At 31.6% G+C, this 16,604-nt stretch overlaps 1 pseudogene; it reads right to left on the bottom strand.

Moving 5' to 3' along the window:
• Positions 1 to 5,639: 5,639 nt before the first annotated feature.
• Positions 5,640 to 12,477, bottom strand: LOC116023569 (annotated as a pseudogene).
• Between the last annotated feature and the right edge of the window lie 4,127 nt (positions 12,478 to 16,604).

Raw genomic sequence — 16,604 nt, 5'->3', positions numbered from 1 at the left:
TTTCTTCTAGTATGGCAAAAGTTTCATGCCCTACGTGCTCCAAGCCACTCACAACAGGCCTATTAAATGGTAGTGGTAATAGAGATTCAAAAAACAGAACAACAATCAAAGGATTTAGGGCCTTCGAGTATACTGAACAGAATTGTGCTTGATGAATTCCAGACTAGTACTAAAATAGATGCCTTGGTATGTTACAAACTGACCTCACTATTTCTATTTTTCTTTTACTTTCTAGCTATATTCTATGTTTTTCCATCTCCCTTTTCCTCTGGGATTTTTTTTTTTTAAATTTTTCTCTAAACATAATTTCCTAATCAATATATAATACTCTGGATGTAAGTTCTCTATTATATAGATATAAAAGGGCATTCTATTGAGTAACATGGGGTTTGCATGCCTGTATTATTTTCTCATTAAAAAGTGGATGACACTTGAGGTTCACTATTTGTTTTGTTGGTTCTAGAGAGAAGAAATTAGATTTATGGTTGAAAGAGATGGTTCTGCTAAAGGAATAGTTTTCAGCCAATTCACAGAATTTTTGGATTTGATACACTATTCTCTTATCAAGGTTAGATTTGTACCTCTCACCATTCCATCTTTGACTCTTAAGTCTTCTCTGGTGTTTGTATTATTAAAATAGTAAACCTAACTTCTTGCTGTCCTATTCTCTCCAGTCGGGCCTTAATTGTGTTATGTTAATGGGATCAATGACTATGGCCGCTAGAGAATCTGCTATTACTAAATTCACTGACGATCCAGAATGCAAAATATTTCTTATGAGTTTGAAAGCTGGAGGTGTTGCTTTAAATCTGACTGGAGCATCGCATGTAATGATTTTAATCTATCCTTGCAAATAAGTTGGTTTTTTTTTTTGAGTACTTCCTAATAAGTTGTTTAAAAATTCAGTTGCTACTTAAATCTAAACTGTAATTTTGGCGCTGGCAGGTTTTCTTGATGGATCCTTGGTGGAATCCAGCGATGGAGAGGCAAGCACAAGATAGAATCCATCGGATAGGACAATATAAACCTATAAGGTAGGGTGGTTTTAGTTAAGTGTTGATGGAGTGTTTTAAAGAAAAGCGGGAGGTTTAATCAATCTTTGTTTTGTAATTTTTAGGATTGTGAGATTTGTGATTGACAACACCATTGAAGAAAGAATTTTAAGTTTATTTAGATTTTAAATATTTAAATTATTGTAAATAATAATAATTATGTAAAATATTTTTATAAATTTTATATTTATATTTTAGAAAATAACTAACATATAAGTATATAACTCTAATATATAATGTGTATGTATTATTATTATTATTAAAGAAAATAAGAAAATATATAGTGGATGCATGTGCATGGTAACAATAGTAGAAAAGATAACGGAAGTTATAACAGTAGGGGTATGTTTGTCTAATATATTGTAAAGTACAACATTTATAGCATAATGTACAAAAAAAAATTAACGGGAAAAACGAACATAAATGAATGGTATAATTTTCATTCACACTTATTATGTTTTTAGATTTAGATTAAGATTAAGAAAGAAGATAGGATTACGATTAAGAAATAAGATAAGATATAATGTATATGGGTAGTTATAATTTCATAGAAAAATCGATTGTATAATTACTATATATAGGCATCTTTTAAGTTATTGTATTAATATTCTTGACTTTTATAAACTGTTTTAAATAATTAATTGTTTTTGAAGTAGCCAAAACAATATCTTGATATATGATTAAAATTTAATTAGTAACCAAATTGATTCTAATGCTATAGTTAGATTTAAATTAGTTAGTTAAAATATATTTAAATAATTTTGCTATGATGTCACATAGATAAATTCAATTTATGTATGTTGATGAGTTTGAGAAGGAAAATAAATAATGTTTATAACATTTTTAATCAGTTTATGAAGTAACACTTTTTGAAATAAAAACAGTATACATTATAAACTAATACATATTTTGATGCATTTTTAAATCGGATTTCACATCTGGTAATACATGAAAAATGATATTTGTAATGTAAATGTGAAATTAGATTTACATATTTATTTTATCAGTAGTCAATATCTTCTAAAAGTGTACATAGAAACTTACTTGGGTTTGAATTTTTTTACTATTACGACCATACTTTACTCTTGATGATTTCAGGTGTCAATGGCAGCTTGGTATGCTGTTGAAACCCTAAAAAGAGTTTCTAACAATTTTCTATGCATGTTTCCATACTAAGCTTACATCTAATTCTTTATTATATATGTCCATTAAATCTTGAGACTTTTATTTTATGTCTGACTATCTGTTTGATTTTTTACATTTGTATGGTGTTATTACATATTTTTTTGCTAAACATATATATATGCTCCACTATCTATAAATATCTTTTGTATTATCATATTATCAGGTTTATATTAGATATGCTTCTATTAGTCTATATAAACTGCTACCATTTTCCGGCTTCATCTCCTAAATGTTAATAATAATTTTTCATAATTTTATATTTTAAATCTTCTCCTAACTTTAAAAGTTGTTGATAAGTTATACCTTTTTCTTGAGTTGCTTCATAAATTTTCTATTTACTCCTGAATTTTCCTACACATAAAATAGATTGTTGTCCTATTGGTATGTGGTATGGGAGTATCTTTTATTTGTCTTAATTCCTTTTCTTTCTTTTCTATTTCTTTTGATATATTCATATCGTATTTATAAATCTATTTTTTTTCACCGATAATTTATTTTAATTCTAAAATCATTTCCTAAGTAATTCTTAATACTTCTATATTAATATTATATTTTAAATCTTTTATTTTAAATTTTAAAACTATTGACTTAGTTACTATTATTTATTTTTCATCATTTGGAAAATTATATGTTTGAGATTCAATTGTAATACATTCTTTTTCATTAGTTTTATTTATATGGACAAAACTCTTGTATTTGTGGTTATTACTGTTATTCCTTATGTTACAATCATTCCATTAAAAGGAAAAATTGTTACTTCCATTAAATATTTTGTTACTTTTATTTTTAATTTATCAAAATTATTATATTATTTATTTACTAAATCTAATTTTTTAGAGTATAATTTCTAATGTAAATTGTCTAATTCCAGTTTCTATGGGTTGTTATGATTTCTTTATGAAAACTTAGTATAAATCCTTCTACTAATGATATTAGTTTTGAAAATGGTTTTATTCTTCTATTTTCAAAATCCATACATATATATTATAGTATTGTAATTTTAAAGTTTTCTTTATGGAAAAATATTGGATGCACTACCGATGTATAAGTGCTTTACACTAGCGGTGAATGAGGAGATGACACCTCACATTCTATAGGTTCTAAAATTTCTTGATATAGTTTAGGTACTATTATACCTTGTAATTTATAATATAAGTTAAGGTTCATTTTTTATGTTCATCTTCTAATGATATACTAAAATCTTGTTAAAAAAATGATATACTAAAATCTGGTTGTACTGTAAAATTTAATTTTTGGTAAATTAGATTTTCTCTTACTATGGTTATTAAAGCATCTAATATAGTTCCATGTATTCTATCATCAGAGATATATATTGCCTTTATAGTAATTCTATTGTTTCAAAATAAATATTATTATATTTCTTAGTATCTGTTTTTGTTAGTTTTGCTAGTTCTCTTTTTAATATTTCATTTGTTATTAGATTTATTCTTGCTTTTCCATTAATAGTTGTAATATCAATTGCATTTTCATGTTTTTGAACTACATATATATTCTCTCTTTAGGAAGGTTAAAGTTTGTGTTGTTACACCTTGATAAATATCAATTTGATAATATGTTTCTGAGTCTTCTGTTATCTTTTATGTTCCTTTATCCATAAGTTAATTTATCAATTTGAAAGCAACATTCATTTATAATTTGTTTGCATTATTTTATTTCTCTATCTTTTTAATTTTCTATTCTTTTATTCTTAGTCTACTAATTAGATTATTTATTTCTTGTTGTAGGCCCAGGGCGAAACTTTCAAGTGATCGTTTTTTAACCCATGTTATTTTTCTTTCATATTTAGAATCATTATCATAACCTTGATCCGTAACAGTAGATCAAGAGCACCTTGTTCAAATGTTTTAAGGGAAATACCTTGCTCTGTGGCTACTCTATGTCTCACACAACTTAGAGGAGGATACATCATCCTATAAATACAAGTTAGAAGGCATGTGGTATGGAAACTTGTTTCCATATACCTCCCACTTAAAACCCTAGACTCCAAGATTCATAAACACTCCTTCTCAAGTTAGAGCATATATATTGATCATGTCCAACTTGTTACACAAATAACTAACTCTGTCCCAGTTAAGGCCTTTGTGAATAGGTCCCCGAGTTGTCCTGCTATTTTAACAAATCCAGTGGAGATTAATCCTTGTTGTATCTTCTCACGAACAAAATGACAGTCAATCTCTATGTGCTTAGTTTGTTCATGAAATGACAGTCAATAACTTTGCAGGAATCAAAGATTTGAAACCAGCCTCATTCAAAAGGTTGTTTATCCACATTACTTCACACGTTGATTGTGCCATCGCCCTATATTCTGACTCTGCACTCGAATGAGAAACCACGTTCTGTTTTTTACTCTTCCACGAAACCAAATTACCTCCAAAGAAAACACAATATCCAGAATATCTATGATCCTCTTTGGATCCTGTCCAATCAGCATCAGTAAAACACTCAATCTTAGTGTGCCCATGATTTTTATACAAAATTCCATGTCCTGGAGCTCCTTTCAAATAACTCAAGATGTGTTCTACAGCTGCCCAGTGATCAACAGTTGGGGACGCTATATATTGGCTCAGAACACTAACTGAGTAAGCAATATCTGGACAAGTTACTGCAATTAGTTTAGCTTCCCAACTAGTCTCCTATATTTCTCAGGATCTTCAAACAGCTCCCCCTCCTTTGACAATTGCATGTTTGGTATCATGGGAGTATTGCATGGTTTAGTACCTAGTTTTCATGTTTCAGAGTAAGTCAAGTACATACTTTCGTTGAGACAGTAATATACCTGTTTTATTCTTCATAACTTCAATACCTAGGAAGTACTTCAGTGTTCCTAAATCTTTTGCTTGAAATTGACTATGAAGAAATGTCTTAAAAGATGAAATCTCTTCGGTGTCACTCCCTGTAATGACAATGTCATCTACGTAGACCACTAACCAGATGATGCCTGTTTTGGACCACTTGTAAAACATAGAGTGATCCGATTTACCTTTCACCATCCCAAAGCTCTCAACAGCTTGACTAAATTTTCCAAACCATGCACTCATACTTTGTTTCAGTCTATACAACAATTGCCGAAGTCGGCATACATTCCCAGACTCCCCCTGAGCAACAAACCCAGGAGGTTGCTCCATGTACACTTCTTCATGAAGATCCCCATGCAAAAAAAAAAAAACCATTATTGATTTCTACTACAATTGCCATATTATATGCTTGTAGTTAATAAATTATGTACCTGCCGTTAACATAGTATGTGTTTTAATTTATTTATAGGTACATAATCTGTTAAGTGCAAATACATAATTTGTTATCAATAAGCACATAATCTGAATGTTATTTTGGACTACGGTCCACAATGTAAGATGATAATTTGGCAATGGGAACACATTCTTAATTTGACCTTACTTGCCCCTCTCCAATGATCTCGTGAAGCAAAGGTTTGGATGCATTCAAAGAATTTAAATCTGTTGTCACGCTTGTAGTAGCCACTGATGGATCATCCTGGGAATCATGAATACTACTAGTCATGAAGCTGGTTAGATCATTGAGCCTCCAGTCAGTGAGGTAGCTGGGCCTTGTAGTTGCAGCTGCTATCTCAGTGTCTCTTGAAAGCATTGCTACCACACGGGACATTGGTGGCCGAAATACTGGGGATGTTTGAGTGCACAAAAGCGATACCCCTATCACTCGTTTTACTTCATCCTCATTGAATTCGCTTTTTCATCCACCAAATCAACCTCTCGCTTTTTCTCTAGCAGATTCCAAGCCTAAAATCAACAGCAACACTCAAGATCAAGAGCTTAGTTAAGATAAAACTGAATCCAGTTACCTCCACAATCCTTCAAAAACTGGCCTAATTTCTCTTTCAATGGTTTTTACATGTTTATTTCGAACAATACACTTTTTCAAATTGAAAATAGTGATTGATGATAAAGACAAAGCATATGGCATTGGCATACCGATTCAAGAAGATACATCTTGTCTTCTTCCAAGCTCGAGTCATAGTTTGGCCGGCCACTGACTTTCTCCAAGGCAACAACTCCAAATCTAAACACATCAGCCTTCTCAGTAAGGTGGCCAAGCATGGCATATTCCGGTGCAAGATACCCACTACATCAGCAATTGGTTTAATAAAATATAGTAAACTTCTTGGACAGAAAGTGAAATTGCATGAAAAAGATAGGATTAAAGATCTTACAGTGTGCCTGCAATACGAGTGCTAATATGGGTCTTTTTATCATCATAGAGCTTGGCCAACCCAAAATCTGAGATTTTAGGGTTGAGGTCTGAATCAAGTAGAATATTACTAGCTTTAATATCTCTGTGTACAATTCTTAGTCGAGATTCCTCATGTAGATAAGCTAGACCTTTTGCTATTCCCAAGCATATATCAAAACGTTTTGGCCAATCAAGAAATAAGTTACTACATCCTGCACAAAATTTTAAAAAATAAAAATAAATCACCCATCCTTTCTATCAGAAACAAGTTATAGGAACTAAAGGAGCATAAAATTCTAAGATTACCAAATAGTGCTTGATCAAGACTCTTGTTTTCATGAAACTCATACACAATCAAGCGTTTGTCTCTCTCATAGCAGCAGCCATACAACTTCACTAGGTTGCGGTGCTGGACAGCAGAAATTGTTGCAATCTCTGCCACAAACTGGCTCTTCCCTTGGCGGGAGGCCACAGAGAGTTGCTTAACAGCAACAATTCTCCCATCCTCGAGTGTTCCCTGTTTATCATAAGCTTAAACAAATTTCAGTTCACATGTTTCTCAAGAAAAAGAAGAACTTGTTTAAATGTAAAAGGCTTATTGGTGAAAAAAAGTCCAAACCTTAAAGCCTTGTGACAACTATATCCAAACTTTAAAATTTTGGTTTAAAAAACACAAACCTTTGTGTTTTGTGATAATTATACCCAATTATAATATATAACCCTAAAAATAATTCGATTCTCTTGATTTAAATATTGATACCTATAATATTTAAACATACTTCTATATTGTAAAATGTTTTCTTTAGTAGTTTAATTTTGAACATTTACTTGTATAAATTAGACATTTTCATAGATTATGTTTTTAAAAATATAATTTTAGGGTTAGATTATATTTGTTACTGGGTTGGAAATTATAATTGTTACAAAATACACATGTTTGATATTAATTTGTCAAATTTTTGTGATTTTAATATAATTTTATATATAATTGGGTACAATTGTCATAAAACACAAAGGTGTGTTTTTTTCACCAAATTTTAAAGGTTTGGATATAATTGTCACAAAATGTAAAGCTCTTGTTTTTTTCTGCCAATAAGCCGAATGTAAATCAATAGGTGTCTTTTTTTACACATAACTTCACCAATAATGATGGCTTATAACAAGAAATAGCTGACACAAACGAGAGAAGAATATTTTAGGAAAAGCATTAAAAAAGAAGAAGAAGAAAAGGCAATGCATTAAATATGCAACTCAAATTGAAAGAAAAAATTACCTTGTATACAGGTCCAAATCCTCCCTCTCCAAGCTTATTAGAAGGACTAAAATCACTCGTTCCAACTCTTAATTCAGCGTAACTAAAAGTATATGGCTTCACATCCATTCCTAAGAACTCTGCACGTTCAATAGGAAAATATATTATTTAACTTCAAACTAATAATACTTTACTAACCAAATGGCGTACATAAGATAATGACTTCTTTCCTACTCCCCCAAAAGAGAATAGAAAGTAGAAGAAATGTTCTATTCTTATAGGAATGTGTAACAAAGGTAGCATGTTAAGAGCTCACGAAAACTACAAGAAACACAAAACAAAACAGAACGAAGAATCAAGAATAACAATTGGAAATGGATTTGAAAAAAAAAAAAAAACTAGGTATGTTTGAGACCCAAAAGTCCCTTGTCCCCTTAATTGGGATTAAAATTCTTCTTGTCATAAATTTTAAATACTTGTCCATTTTATGATAGGGTAATTCAATGATTCCCAAAACTAAGAATTATTAATTATTTAGTAGTTTCCCAATAACTAAACAGTAGAAGGGAAAAGAAGAAATGATGTTTATTATCTTATTAAGCTTTTTCAGATTACACACCAAATATATAGGCAAACAAAAGTACACTGTTATGGCATATCAAACCATATAAAGCTGCAGAAGATATGGTTTCATATGCCAAAGAAACAGGAAATATTTTCAACACTCCCCTCAAGCTGGAGCATATAAATCAAATGCTCCTAGCTTGCTACAAATGAAATCAATCCTAGATCCACGAAGAAATTTAGTGAGGATATCAGCAAGTTAATCATTTGACCTAACAAATGTGGTGACAATGTCTCTGGATGCAACATTCCCTCGTATAAAGTTGCAATCAACCTCAATATGTTTGGTCATTTCATAGTAGACAGGATTGGATGCAATGTGTAGAGTTGCCTGATTATCACAAATTAATTTCATAGGATCGAGTTTACAGAAATTGAGTTCTGTAAGAAGTTGTTTAACCCAAATTAGCTCACATATTCCAAGTGCCATTGCTTGGTATTCTACTTTGCGCTTAAACTGTAACCACATTTTGTTTTTTACTTCTCCAAGAAACAAGATTACCTCCAAATAGAATACAATACCCTGATGTTGTTTTCCTATCCCAAGAGTATCCAGCCTAATATGCATCTGTATAGCCACCAATCAAAATGTTGAACTGAAGATTTGTACAAAGGAGTCCATGAAGCTCATTTGTGATAACCAAGCAACTCTGCATATTGCGTCAAATCTAGTTTTTCATGAAAGAACGAAGCACATTGAAATTGATTGCCATTTTGTTTCAGACAAAGTTGCATATGGAGATATTACATCTTTTGTAGGCTCAAATAATCAATTAGCTGATATATTTACTAAAGCTTTAAGAAATAGGATTGAATACATTTGTAACAAGCTTGGTGCATATGATATACATACTACAGCTTGAGGGGGAGTGTGAAACACAAAAGTTGCGTTTGTAGAAATATGTCTGTAGGATTGTGTCGTCGTTTGAGTCTGTATATATATGCCTATGTCTCTCCATTGAGACAAGGAAGGTAATACAACAAATTCTTCTAAACCTTTCTTAATACTAGTTTCCAAATAACTAAACTATCTAAACTAATTCAAATGCTAAGACTAATAGACTAAATAACTATTTAGTAGTTTTCAAATAAATAAATTGTCTAAACTAATTTGAAGACTAAGAGTAATAGGATAAATAACTATTAGTTTCCAAATAACTAGCTAGTTGTAATAAAATAAGACTTTTCCCATCCATTAACTTCCTAAATCACAGCTCCTCTTGCTTTGGCCTATTCCTGCATGAATAGCTCTTCCCCAATAATGCATCATATCAATACATGAATCTAAAAGATGTTCATCCATAAACATTATATTCCTTCTTGCTAGCCAGTTTGTGTTCCCTACTTCTACTTTTATCCCTAAATGAGATGACATTGTAAGGAAAAATGCTACAGTAATCTTTCCAATAGAACTGACCCTAAATTGCTTGGATCTATAGCAAGAGTTCGTAAACCGTTATCCAGGCTCAGCTATGCTCATATAGTCATAAAATAATTTCTCAAGCACAAGCAACAAAGAACATGATTTGCAGTCAACTTTTTTACTTACCTTCATCATCACATGTGTCCTGTCTTTTTCTGCTCTGAACAAAACAATACACAGTAAATACAGAAAGAAAGCCCAAGATTCCTACTCCAAAAACAATTCCTACCACCATGCCAGTTCTACTCTTCTTTTGGTCAGAGGGAACAAAATCTGCAGAGAAGTTTTAAAAACCTTTGATGATACATTATTACATTTTACTTGAAATAATAACAGGTGATGGTCATATATATCTCGGGTTGCACTAATCGCTGATATCAAAGGTCCATAACTACCTTGACTAGGTACACAACAAGTTCCTTTCCCCGCCCAAAATAGATGGATGTCCAAATGATTTTCAGATACTTGAACCTTATATTTCCTTGAAATAGCAGAGAATGATTCCACAGCTTCTTTTTGAATATCAAAATCTTTCTCCTTTAGATTGCCCTGAAGAGATCAACAACTCAGCTAAACACCATGCATAAGTGAAGATAGCACAAGATATTAGTGTTATGTTCTGGATAGAAAGCTCTCGTCAATGGGCGAGGAGCTGGGGTTGATGAAGAGGTTATGGTGTAAGAAAGGAAGGATGTAGGTTGCAAGTAGGAAATGGGAAATCTAATGTAAAGATAGAAGGAGTTTCTGGAGTCTCTGACTCCTTAATTTCTTTAACTTCAATGCCAGGTTTATTCAATTCTCGAGAGTCTGGTACTTATAGCAAAGCTATTACATATTTCAAAAGGAAGGAAGAATATTGTCTTCTTAAAATAAATTCACTAACAAAGGAAATAAAAAGATCATCTTGATTTGTTTTCCTAATTTGCTGCTTGTATATCTTCTGTGTGATTTCGAATCCGGCGCTGATATGACTTTCCAAAGAACGCATCAATTAGTGTCAGAAAAATTTCAAATTTTACTATAAATGCATCATAATTAAACAGTAATTATTTTTCCAATTTTGTGTGCAACCTCATCAGAGTAACCACAGTTAATTATCATTTATAACAGTTTAAGTGTTTAACTCAGCATAGCCTTAATCCTCATCTAGGTCACACACACAAGTATGTATTTATACTGCAATATATTAAGCTCAAATCCTAGAACACATACCTGTATATATATATTAAAGACACGCCTCCCAAGAGTCTTCCAATAAGGAGGGTTGGGTTTCAGGATTACTGACTCTGCAAACTGGAGGGTCACAGTGTAATTACCATTTTCCAAGCCCAAGCCAAAGTACCTTAGAGATCCAGCTGAAAGTCTTGCTGTCTTGAAGAGTTCAGAGTCCAAAGTATTTGTAAACTGTGATAAACTGTAGGTTATGTATTTTGGACTGCTGCTACAAGAGGGCAGTCCAACATTGCTAACAGCCCACCTGCCTGTGCTTGTCATGTAATGCGTTGCAGGACCAAGAGTCTCATTATCCCTATCATACACTATCTGGTTAGATGACGTTATTTCTTGACCACCACACTTAATAGCAAAGCTAGAGTCTGTGGGTGATGAGCAAATATTGAAGTGTTAAAAGACCTCCATCTCAAAATGCATAAAAATATAATAGTAGTCATGTAATAATTTATAACCTCTCATAATTTAAGTAAGCACAGAGTACAGTGTTGAAACATATTTAGCAGGTCGTAGATTAGGATTTTAGCATGTGACCTTTGGTATTTTAGTATGTGGGAGATTAGTCCTTTCCTTTGGAGTTCTAGCATGTGTGTCTGTCTGTACAATGCAAATTATCATCAATGAAAAATACTCCCTTCTTTATATAATTCACATTAAGTATCAAAAATCAAGACTAATGTTTTATTTATTTGGTGTAAACAAGAGAAGAATCTGTATATTTCATAATACTAAGAAGAATGAATACACATAAATATACACCAAACTAATACTAACTATGGTAAGGATCGGAAATCAATCTCTAAACCTAAGCCTAAAATCATGCTATGATAGAGACTGGATATATGCATACCAAATATATATGTATAACATCTAACACTCCCCTTCAAGTTGGAGCATAATATATACAGTATTAATCATGCCCAACTTGTTACATAAGTAATCTACTTGAGGCCCATTTACTGCTTTTGTAAAAAGATCTCATCTTCTCACAAATGAAATGACAATCAGTTTATGAAAGACCGCATTGGCTGCAATATGGAGGGCAACCTAATTATCACACCATAACTTCGCAGCCTTGAATCGTATTTAATTCAGAATGTGATATATCCACAAGATTTCACAAGTTTCTTGTGCCATTGCTCTATACTTTGACTCTGCACTTGACTGCAAGACAACATTCTGCTTCTTTCTTCTCCATGAGATCAAATTCCCACAAAAAAAAAACACAAAATCCGGTTGTAGATCTTCGATTTTCCTTAGACTCTGCATAATTTGCATCTGCAAAGCACTCAATTCTCATATGTCCATGTTATTTATATACAATTCCACGTCCTAGAGCCCTTTTCAAGTGGCTCAAGATTTGTTCTACAGCTCTCCAATGGTCAACAGTTGGAGATGCCATAAATTGACTTACAACACTAACTGAGTATGCAAGATCACAACGACTTACAGTCAGGTAATTTAGCATACCAACCAATCATTTATATCTTTCTGGATCATCAAATGCCAAGGTGACTTGAAGTAATCTGGTAATAGCTTCAATCAAAGTGGATACAGACCGTACAATAGGACTTGCCAGAATCTGATCTCGAACATTAACCAGATCAAGACGAAGGTAGCCAAGGTTTTCACCATAAAGAACTTGTCACACTGCTTCACATGACCATCTAAGTCTTCTCATGCGGCATCAGATTATTATATTCTTGCTATAAAGCTTCTATACGGCCAAAGAATGCTGGTATATCCATATCAACAGTCCCATGAAAGTTAAACATATTAGATGTTAGAGAAGCCGTTTGACATCATTAGTGTAAAGGGACTTGGCTTTATTCCAAACGTCATAGCACGTTTCATACACCTTGTAGATGTTATAGAGTTTGGTACACAACATATTGCACAATACTGCATCCACCTTCTCCCATTCACCTTTATTCTCTTGAATGTCCTCAATCGTTGTGTCTAGATGGACAGACAAACCTTGCCTTTGAACCAAAGTTTTACGAACACAGCCCAAGAGGCCTACCAACTAATTTATCCATGGTAATGGTGGGAAATGAGGTAAAAGTGGTGGAAGACGATGCATAACAATAAATAGGAGAAGAAAAAAAAGTCTCTAGTGTCTTTGGTTGGTGACGGCGACGGTGGCAGCCGGTGGCCGGCAGTGGTGACCGGCAAAGATGAGGGATCTGAAAACACTACTAGGTGCGTTTCGTCAAGGAGAATCCAATGGAGGCAACAGCACATTGAACGGAGACCTGGAGAGAGAGATCTGGCCAAAAAACCGCGAGCAACTCCAATGACGGTAGCAGCTCGTGTGGTGGCGGATGGCAATGGGTTTTCAGGCATAGGCTTGCGACAAGGTTCCAAGAGGTTCTGTGGTGAAAGATTGGGAGAAAAACCACTAGGTACATCGAAACGCAAGAAGACAGTCACAGACTCACAGCGGCGGCGGAAACATTTAGGGCATGTTTACTTTTGTTCTCTGTTTTCAATTCTCTATTTTCTATTCTCTGTTTTCAATTCTCTATTTTCTATTCTCTGTTCTCTAAAAACTGAAATTCAAAACTTATTTACCAGTACTTATTTTTAACATATATTTAAGTGGTTAATTTTACACTTCTTTCAATAAAAATGAAATGCCAATAATATATTAATTTTAGTCACCCTTATCTCAAACAGGTGAAATTTATTATTATTATTATTATTATTATTATTATTATTATTATTATTATTATTATTATTATTATTGCTTTTAGTAAAAATCAAGATTAATAAGGAACATGAATGATTCCAAAACTTGCTATAAAAATAAAATAAAAGAGAAAAAGAGAGCATGCATTTCTTTTGTATTAATGTATGAGTTTTGTTAATCTCTAGCTCCAGTGGCTTTCCATTGCGTTGCCAATTCTCTGTGTCGCCAACAGATCCAACATATGATAGTCTACGCCAACCCACCTTTATTCTCTGTGTCGCCGAGTATTGAGGTCCGACTCCGAAGGCTGAGCGAGGGAGAGCGATAAACTGGAGAGTGTGGGGAAAATTGAAGCACTGAGATGGGAAGAAGAAAAAGAGGTTGGGGAAGACTGGCGAAGAAAGAGATGATTGAAGCAGTGAGATGGGAGGAAGAAAAAGAGATTATTGAAGCAGTGAGATGCCAAGAACAAAAAGAGGCGAGAGATGATTGAAGCAGTGATAAGCGAATTAAAAAAAGAGGCCGGAGAGGACTGTCAAGAAAGAAGAAAAATGAGGAAAAGAATTTGTTGTGGCCAGGATTCGATGGAGTAACCGCTACTGTTCACCCGCCTGTTTTCTAATTAGAGAACACATTTTTAGTGTGTCTATGATTTTCTCTAAAATGGAGAATAATTTTCAGTTTTGAAAATGGAAACAGAGCATAGTAAATGCATTAGCTTGTTTTCAATTTTCAATTTTTGAAAATTCTTGAAAATTCTCAAAAAGTAAACGCCCCCTAGAATTTTCAATAATTTTATTTTATTGTGTCTAAGAGAAAAATTATTTTCCATAGTTACATGGTTCAAGCAAATTAGACCAAGGAGAAAACTATATTCTATTGTTTAAGTTTGAGCCAAAAATGGCGTGTAAATTGACATTTAAAGAAGTAGCAATGTTGATAGAATGGGTGCTCAATTCAAGTCAAAGTCAACTTGTAAGATAGAACACATGCTAGCAAGCTTGAAGGAAATGCATGGTTGAAATCCTATGGGTTGTAAATTAAAGCTTGAGGTTGCTCTCACTTATTACTTATCTTCTTCCCCCAAATAATGCTTAATAAACTAGTGAACTAATTTCGTGCGGACAACTTATTACTTATCAGAGACTAATCAAAGGTGTCATTTTCTCCGTTGAAAATATAATTATATGTTTAAAGAGTTTATTAATTGAAATTTTCTTTAGGGGCCCATTCAAAAACGCATAAGATGACTTTCGGAAGTTATTTTTTGAATTTTTCAGTGTGACTACCAACAGAAAATAAAGTAAACAAAAATTATTCATTTTGATCAAAGAAAAAATGACACATTTTAGTGAAAAATGTCTTTCAAAATTTTTGCTCAGAAGACATTTTTTGAATTCCTATCTTATTCTAAATTTTTCTCTCTCCCTCTAAGTGGTGTCAAATGACAGATTGGTCCGCCATATGCCTAGTCGTTTAAATATGGGTTGCATATGGGCCTAACAATAAAAATCTTGGCCCAACCCATAACTCAAAAGGTTAAAAAAAATATGTAAATTTTTTATTCAATTTATTTAGTTTAAACTTATTACATTTATTAATAACTAATTAAAATATTTTTGATTTGGACTGGACCAAAGAATAAAAATTTCGGTCCGACCCACAACCTAAAAAAATATTTTATTCTATTTCTTTTGTTCAAAGTTGTTACATATATCAATTTATATATTTATTTTTGTTATAATAAGTTACAAGTTAAAAATTATTTACTTGCTTCTTTTTATTCTAATTATTATTAATTTTATAACTATTATAAATTTTAATTTATAATTTTATTTTAATATAAATAATTATTATTATCATAATTAAATAATGGGTAATAATAAATATTTTATAAAAACAACTTAGTAATATATTTATATTTATGTTTTTAAAAATGAACCAAACAGAAAAAGTACATTTTTTTGACTTTGTGCGAAACAAAAAAAATATTATTTTATTACTTTCAATCAAATACTAGAAAATGAAAATATTTTTATTTTTAAAAAATTATTTTTTCAGAAAACATTTGCTGTGCTTTCAAATGAACCATAGATAAGTCAAGTTTGGTAAATTTTAATATCATGCATGAAATTAAATCTAAAAAATCAAAATGTAAGGAAATCAATATAAAATTTATTTCATTTTGAGTAGTCATTTATATTAATTTTTTCCATCATCTTTTACACTACAAGAAAAAAAAAATTTAACTACAAAAAAATCTTGAAATAAATTATTGAAATTCGTGACATTTAAGTGGTAATTATTTAATTTGTTGGTATTTTGTTATTTTCTTGTAGTGTGATTCTTTCACTATAATTTTATTCGTCCAAATTACCTAAAATGATTCCACTTTTGTAAAAACTACACCTAATTGTATTTAAGTACATTTTGAATTAAAACGAAATATTTTTTAAAATAAAAACGCTAATAAAAGAAATCAAAATTGATGACCTTTTTTTTAAAGTAAAAATGTCACTAAAGTCTAGAATCTATATCTATACTATTAATAAAAACAATATCCTCGGTTTTAACTTCCCGCCCAAAACACTCCTATACTATTATGGTTTGCGTAATATTGTAAAATATGGTAATACAATTCCTATTCGTAATACAATTGTAAATTAAAAAAAAATTCCTAATAATATATATATATATATATATATATATATATATATATATATATATATATATATATATATATATATATATATTTCCCTACATTCCTATTCGTAATACAATTCTAGACTAGAATTACTAATGGTAATAATTCAGTATATATATTTCTCTGCAATGCAATCTATAGAGAAAATATATATATGAATTATTACGATTAGTAATTTTAATCTAGAATTGTATTACGAATAGGAATGTAGG

Source organism: Ipomoea triloba, chromosome 6, assembly GCF_003576645.1.
Source record: "Ipomoea triloba cultivar NCNSP0323 chromosome 6, ASM357664v1".
NCBI classification, from domain to species: Eukaryota; Viridiplantae; Streptophyta; class Magnoliopsida; order Solanales; family Convolvulaceae; genus Ipomoea; species Ipomoea triloba.
Note: the sequence above shows the minus strand (reverse complement) of the source record. Positions and strands in the feature narration are given on the sequence as shown.